This window comes from Lampetra planeri, unplaced genomic scaffold (assembly GCF_965212315.1).
Source record: "Lampetra planeri unplaced genomic scaffold, kcLamPlan1.2.h2 scaffold_2219, whole genome shotgun sequence".
Taxonomy (NCBI): domain Eukaryota; kingdom Metazoa; phylum Chordata; class Hyperoartia; order Petromyzontiformes; family Petromyzontidae; genus Lampetra; species Lampetra planeri.
Window position 1 is genome coordinate 1 of NW_027614989.1, and position 7,119 is coordinate 7,119.

The 7,119-nt window shown below is 59.0% G+C and overlaps 1 long non-coding RNA gene across 1 annotated transcript; it reads right to left on the reverse strand.

Moving 5' to 3' along the window:
• Positions 1-559: 559 nt before the first annotated feature.
• Positions 560-6,130, reverse strand: LOC144740496 (uncharacterized). The gene is made up of 3 exons (XR_013589650.1): positions 5,993-6,130; positions 4,504-4,652; positions 560-804 (listed from the first exon to the last, which is right to left on the reverse strand). It is a non-coding gene; the product is annotated as an uncharacterized LOC144740496 (long non-coding RNA).
• Positions 6,131-7,119: the final 989 nt, after the last annotated feature.

Sequence of the window (7,119 nt, forward strand, 5' to 3'; positions counted from 1 at the left end):
GTCTCTACTAGACCCTGAGTCTCTACTACACCCTGAGTCTCTACTAGACCCCGAGTCTCTACTACAACCCTGAGTCTCTACTAGACCTGAGTCTCTACTACACCCTGAGTCTCTACTACACCCTGAGTCTCTACTAGACCCTGAGTCTCTACTAGACTCTGAGTCTCTACTACACCCTGAGTCTCTACTACACCCTGAGTCTCTACTAGACCCTGAGTCTCTACTAACCCTGAGTCCTCTACTACACCCTGAGTCTCTACTAGACCCTGAGTCTCTACTAGACCCTGAGTCTCTACTACACCCTGAGTCTCAACTAGACCCTGAGTCTCTACTAGACCCCGAGTCTCTACTAGACCCCGAGTCTCTACTACACCCTGAGTCTCTACTAGACCCTGAGTCTCTACTAGACCCTGAGTCTCTACTACACCCTGAGTCTCTACTAGACCCTGAGTCTCTACTAGACCCTGAGTCTCAACTAGACCCTGAGTCTCTACTAGACCCTGAGTCTCTACTAGACCCCGAGTCTCTACTAGACCCTGAGTCTCTACTAGACCCTGAGTCTCTACTAGACCTGAGTCTCTACAATGAGTCTCTACTACACCCTGAGTCTCTACTAGACCCTGAGTCTCTACAATGAGTCTCTACTAGACCCTGAGTCTCTACTAGACCCCGAGTCTCTACTAGACCCCGAGTCTCTACACGCCGTGTCCCCGTGCGACTCACCAGGCTTGCCGCCGTGACTTCGTTGCAAAGAAGTCCGTAGGGGTTGACCAGGAAGTGTTCCTGCTGCTTGCTCACGCGAGCCTGCAGAGCGAGAGAGCGCGGCGCTCCCATCACCCCGTGACCCCCCCATCTCTAGCGCTGTGACCCCCCCATCTCTAGCACTGTGACCCCCCCATCTCTAGCGCTGTGACCCCCCCATCTCTAGCACTGTGACTCCCCCATCTCTAGCGCTGTGACTCCCCCATCTCTAGCGCTGTGACTCCCCCATCTCTAGCGCTGTGACCCCCATCTCTAGCGCTGTGACTCCCCCATCTCTAGCACTGTGACTCCCCCATCTCTAGCACTGTGACTCGCCCATCTCTAGCACTGTGACTCCCCCATCTCTAGCGCTGTGACTCCCCCATCTCTAGCGCTGTGACCCCCATCTCTAGCACTGTGACTCCCCCATCTCTAGCGCTGTGACTCCCCCATCTCTAGCACTGTGACTCCCCCATCTCTAGCACTGTGACTCCCCCATCTCTAGCACTGTGACTCCCCCATCTCTAGCGCTGTGACCCCCATCTCTAGCGCCGTGACTCCCCCATCTCTAGCGCTGTGACCCCCATCTCTAGCGCCGTGACTCCCCCATCTCTAGCGCTGTGACCCCCATCTCTAGCACTGTGACTCCCCCATCTCTAGCGCTGTGACTCCCCCATCTCTAGCACTGTGACTCTAGCGCTGTGACTCCCCCATCTCTAGCACTGTGACTCCCCCATCTCTAGCACTGTGACTCCCCCATCTCTAGCACTGTGACTCCCCCATCTCTAGCGCTGTGACCCCCATCTCTAGCGCCGTGACTCCCCCATCTCTAGCGCTGTGACCCCCATCTCTAGCGCCGTGACTCCCCCATCTCTAGCGCTGTGACCCCCATCTCTAGCACTGTGACTCCCCCATCTCTAGCGCTGTGACTCCCCCATCTCTAGCACTGTGACTCCCCCATCTCTAGCACTGTGACTCCCCCATCTCTAGCGCTGTGACCCCCATCTCTAGCGCTGTGACCCCCCCATCTCTAGCGCTGTGACCCCCCCATCTCTAGCACTGTGACTCCCCCATCTCTAGCGCTGTGACCCCCAACTCTAGCACTGTGACCCCCCCATCTCTAGCACTGTGACCCCCCCATCTCTAGCGCTGTGACCCCCCCATCTCTAGCACTGTGACCCCCCCCAACTCTAGCACTGTGACCCCCCCCTCTCTAGCACTGTGACCCCCCCATCTCTAGCACTGTGACTCCCCCATCTCTAGCGCTGTGACTCCCCCATCTCTAGCGCTGTGACCCCCCCCATCTCTAGCACTGTGACCCCCCCATCTCTAGCACTGTGACCCCCCCATCTCTAGCACTGTGACCCCCCCATCTCTAGCGCTGTGACCCCCCCATCTCTAGCGCTGTGACCCCCCCATCTCTAGCGCTGTGCCTCCCCCATCTCTAGCGCTGTGACTCCCCCATCTCTAGCGCTGTGACCCCCCCATCTCTAGCACTGTGACCCCCCCATCTATAGCACTGTGACCCCCCCATCTCTAGCACTGTGACCCCCCCATCTCTAGCGCTGTGACCCCCCCATCTCTAGCGCTGTGACCCCCCCATCTCTAGCACTGTGACTCCCCCATCTCTAGCGCTGTGACCCCCATCTCTAGCACTGTGACTCCCCCATCTCTAGCGCTGTGACCCCCCCATCTCTAGCACTGTGACCCCCCCATCTCTAGCGCTGTGACCCCCCCATCTCTAGCGCTGTGACCCCCATCTCTAGCACTGTGACCCCCCCATCTCTAGCGCTGTGACCCCCATCTCTAGCACTGTGACTCCCCCATCTCTAGCGCTGTGACCCCCATCTCTAGCGCCGTGACTCCCCCATCTCTAGCGCTGTGACCCCCATCTCTAGCACTGTGACTCCCCCATCTCTAGCGCTGTGACTCCCCCATCTCTAGCACTGTGACTCCCCCATCTCTAGCACTGTGACCCCCATCTCTAGCGCCGTGACCCCCCCATCTCTAGCACTGTGACCCCCCCATCTCTAGCGCTGTGACTCCCCCATCTCTAGCACTGTGACTCCCCCATCTCTAGCGCCGTGACCCCCCCATCTCTAGCACTGTGACCCCCCCATCTCTAGCGCTGTGACTCCCCCATCTCTAGCACTGTGACCCCCATCTCTAGCGCTGTGACCCCCATCTCTAGCACTGTGACCCCCATCTCTAGCGCCGTGACTCCCCCATCTCTAGCGCCGTGACTCCCCCATCTCTAGCGCTGTGACTCCCCCATCTCTAGCACTGTGACCCCCCCATCTCTAGCACTGTGACCCCCCCATCTCTAGCACCGTGACCCCCATCTCTAGCACCGTGACCCCCATCTCTAGCACTGTGACCCCCCCATCTCTAGCACCGTGACCCCCATCTCTAGCACTGTGACCCCCCCATCTCTAGCACCGTGACCCCCATCTCTAGCACTGTGACCCCCCCATCTCTAGCACCGTGACCCCATCTCTAGCGCCGTGACCCCCATCTCTAGCACCGTGACCCCCATCTCTAGCGCTGTGACCCCCCCATCTCTAGCGCCGTGACCCCCATCTCTAGCGCTGTGACCCCCCCATCTCTAGCGCCGTGACCCCCATCTCTAGCACCGTGACCCCCATCTCTAACACCGTGACCCCCATCTCTAGCGCCGTGACCCCCATCTCTAGCACTGTGACCCCCCCATCTCTAGCACCGTGACCCCCATCTCTAGCACTGTGACCCCCCCATCTCTAGCACCGTGACCCCCATCTCTAGCACCGTGACCCCCATCTCTAGCACTGTGACCCCCCCATCTCTAGCACCGTGACCCCATCTCTAGCGCCGTGACCCCCATCTCTAGCACCGTGACCCCCATCTCTAGCGCTGTGACCCCCCCATCTCTAGCGCCGTGACCCCCATCTCTAGCGCTGTGACCCCCCCATCTCTAGCGCCGTGACCCCCATCTCTAGCACTGTGACCCCCCCATCTCTAGCACCGTGACCCCCATCTCTAGCACTGTGACCCCCCCATCTCTAGCACCGTGACCCCCATCTCTAGCACTGTGACCCCCCCATCTCTAGCACCGTGACCCCCATCTCTAGCACTGTGACCCCCCCCATCTCTAGCACCGTGACCCCATCTCTAGCGCCGTGACCCCCATCTCTAGCACCGTGACCCCCATCTCTAGCGCTGTGACCCCCCCATCTCTAGCGCCGTGACCCCCATCTCTAGCGCTGTGACCCCCCCATCTCTAGCGCCGTGACCCCCATCTCTAGCACCGTGACCCCCATCTCTAACACCGTGACCCCCATCTCTAGCGCCGTGACCCCCATTTCTAACACCGTGACCCCCATCTCTAGCACTGTGACCCCCATCTCTAGCGCCGTGACCCCCATCTCTAGCACCGTGACCCCCATCTCTAGCGCCGTGACCCCCATTTCTAACACCGTGACCCCCATCTCTAGCACTGTGACCCCCATCTCTAGCGCCGGGACCCCCATCTCTAACACCGTGACCCCCATCTCTAGCGCCGTGACCCCCATCTCTAGCGCCGTGACCCCCATCTCCGGCACGGTGACCCCCATCTCTAGCACTGTGACCCCCATCTCTACCACCGTGACCCCCATCTCTACCACCGTGACCCCCATTTCTAACACCGTGACCCCCATCTCCGGCACCGTGACCCCCCCATCTCCGGCACGGTGACCCCCCCATCTCTAGCGCCGTGACCCCCATCTCCGGCACGGTGACACCCACCGACACGTGATTCGTGTGTGCCGACGCTCCCCAGCCGTTGAGATCTGCGAGCCGGTAGAAGGCCGCCACCTTGCAGCGCAGCAGCCGCTCCCCCTTGGCGTAGCCGGCCAGCAGGCCCACGGGAAGATCGTTGATGGGGCCTGAAGGGCCTGAGGTGGGCCCATGGGGGAGGGGGGGGGCACGGGGAGGGCTGTTAGCAGCAGCAACGATTAAGCGCCTCTGAGAAGTGAGATTCAGCGAGTGAGACTCTGAGTGAGTCTCTGAGTGAGTGAGTCTCTGAGTGAGTGAGTCTCTGAGTGAGTCTCTGAGTGATTGTCTGAGTGAGTCTGTGAGTGAGTCTCTGAGTGAGTCTCTGAGTGAGTCTCTGAGTGAGCGAGTGAGTCTCTGAGTGGGTGAGTCTCTGAGTGAGTGAGTCTCTGAGTGAGTGAGACTCTGAGTGAGTCTCAGAGTGAGTCTCTGAGTGAGTCTCTGAGTGAGTCTCTGAGTGAGTCTCTGAGTGAGTGAGTGAGTCTCTGACTGAGTGAGTCTCTGAGTGAGTCTCTGAGTGAGTGAGTATCTGAGTGAGTCTCTGAGTGATTCTCTGAGTGAGTGAGTCTCTGAGTGAGTCTCTTGAGTCAGCGAGTGAGTCTCTGAGTGAGTCCCTGAGTGAATGAATCTCTGAGTGAGTGAGTCACTGAGTGAGTCTCTGAGTGAGTCTCTGTGTGAGTCTCTGAGTGAGTGAGTCTCTGAGTGAGTGAGTTTCTGAGTGAGTCTCTGAGTGAGTGTCTGAGTGAGTCTGTGAGTGAGTCTGTGAGTGAGTGAGTCACTGAGTGAGTCACTGAGTGAGTCTCTGAGTGAGTCTCTGAGTGAGTCTCTGAGTGAGTGAGTCTCTGAGTGAGTCTCTGAGTGAGTCTCTGAGTGAGTCTGTGAGTGAGTCTCTGAGTGAGTCTCTGAGTGAGCGAGTGAGTCTCTGAGTGGGTGAGTCTCTGAGTGAGTGAGTCTCTGAGTGAGTGAGACTCTGAGTGAGTCTCGGAGTGAGTGAGTATCTGAGTGAGTCTCTGAGTGATTCTCTGAGTGAGTGAGTCTCTGAGTGAGTGAGTCCGTGAGTAAGTCTCTTGAGTCAGCGAGTGAGTCTCTGAGTGAGTCCCTGAGTGAGTCTCTGAGTGAGTCTCTGAGTCAGCAAGTGAGTCTCTGAGTGAGTCTCTGAGTGAGCGAGTGAGTCTCTGAGTGAGTGAGTCTCTGAGTGAGTGAATCTCTGAGTGAGTCTCTGACTGAGTGAGTCTCTAAGTGAGTCTCCGAGTGAGTGAGTCTCTGACTGAGTCCCTGAGTGAGTCTCAGAGTGAGTCTCTGAGTGAGTGAGTCTCTGAGTGAGTGAGTCTCTGAGTGAGTGAGTCTCTGAGTGAGTCTCTGAGTGAGTCTCAGAGTGAGTCTCTGAGTCAGCGAGTGGGTCTCTGAGTGAGTCCCTGAGTGAGTCTCCGAGTCCCCCTCACCCTCCACCCCCCCGACGTACCGGCGTGGAATCCGCGAGCCCCCCCCGTGGCGACACCCCCCACCATGAAGTCTGCGACTTGCTGCAGCGCCAGGAGGCCCGAGGAGTCCTGGCCCGAGCGAGTTCGCTCCTCGATCAGCGACTCAAGGTCCTCGCGGAAGTCCTGCAGCAAGCACACGGTGGCACGGGGGGGGGGGGAAGACTCAGAAATAGAACCCAGTGTCTCAGTGTCTCCGACACGGCCATCGTGAACCCCCTGAAAGAGACACCCAGACCCAGTGTCTCAGTGTCTCCCACACGGTCATCGTGAACCCCCTGAGAGAGAGAGACACCCAGACCCAGTGTCTCAGTGTCTCCCACACGGTCATCGTGAACCCCCTGAGAGAGAGACACCCAGGGCTTGAACCCTGACCCCAGGGTCTCAGTGTCTCCGACACGGCCATCGTGAACCCCCTGAGAGAGACACCCAGACCCAGCGCTTGAACCCTGACCCCAGGGTCTCAGTGTCTCTGACACGGTCATTGTGAATCCCCTGAGAGAGACACCCAGACCCAGAGCTTGAACCCTGACCCCAGGGTCTCAGAGTCTCCCACACAGCCATCGTGAACCCCCTGAGAGAGAGAGAGACACCCAGACACAGGGCTTGAACCCTGACCCCAGGGTCTCAGCGTCTCCCACACGGTCATCGTGAACCCCCTGAGAGAGAGAGAGACCCAGACCCAGGGCTTGAACCCTGACCCCAGGGTCTCAGTGTCTCCCACATGGTCATCGTGAACCCCCTGAGAGAGAGAGAGACACCCAGACCCAGGGCTTGAACCCTGACCCCAGGGTCTCAGTGTCTCCCACAAGGCCATCGTGAACCCCCTGAGAGAGACACCCAGACCCAGGGCTTGAACCCTGACCCCAGGGTCTCAGTGCCTCCCACACGGCCATCGTGAACCCCCTGAGAGAGACACCCAGACCCAGGGCTTGAACCCTGACCCCAGGGTCTCAGTGTCTCTGACACGGCCATCGTGAACCCCCTGAGAGAGAGAGACACCCAGACCCAGGGCTTGAACCCTGACCCCAGGGTCTCAGTGTCTCCGACGCGGCCATCGTGAACCCCCTGAGAGAGAGAGACACCCAGACCCAGAGCTTGAACCCTGACC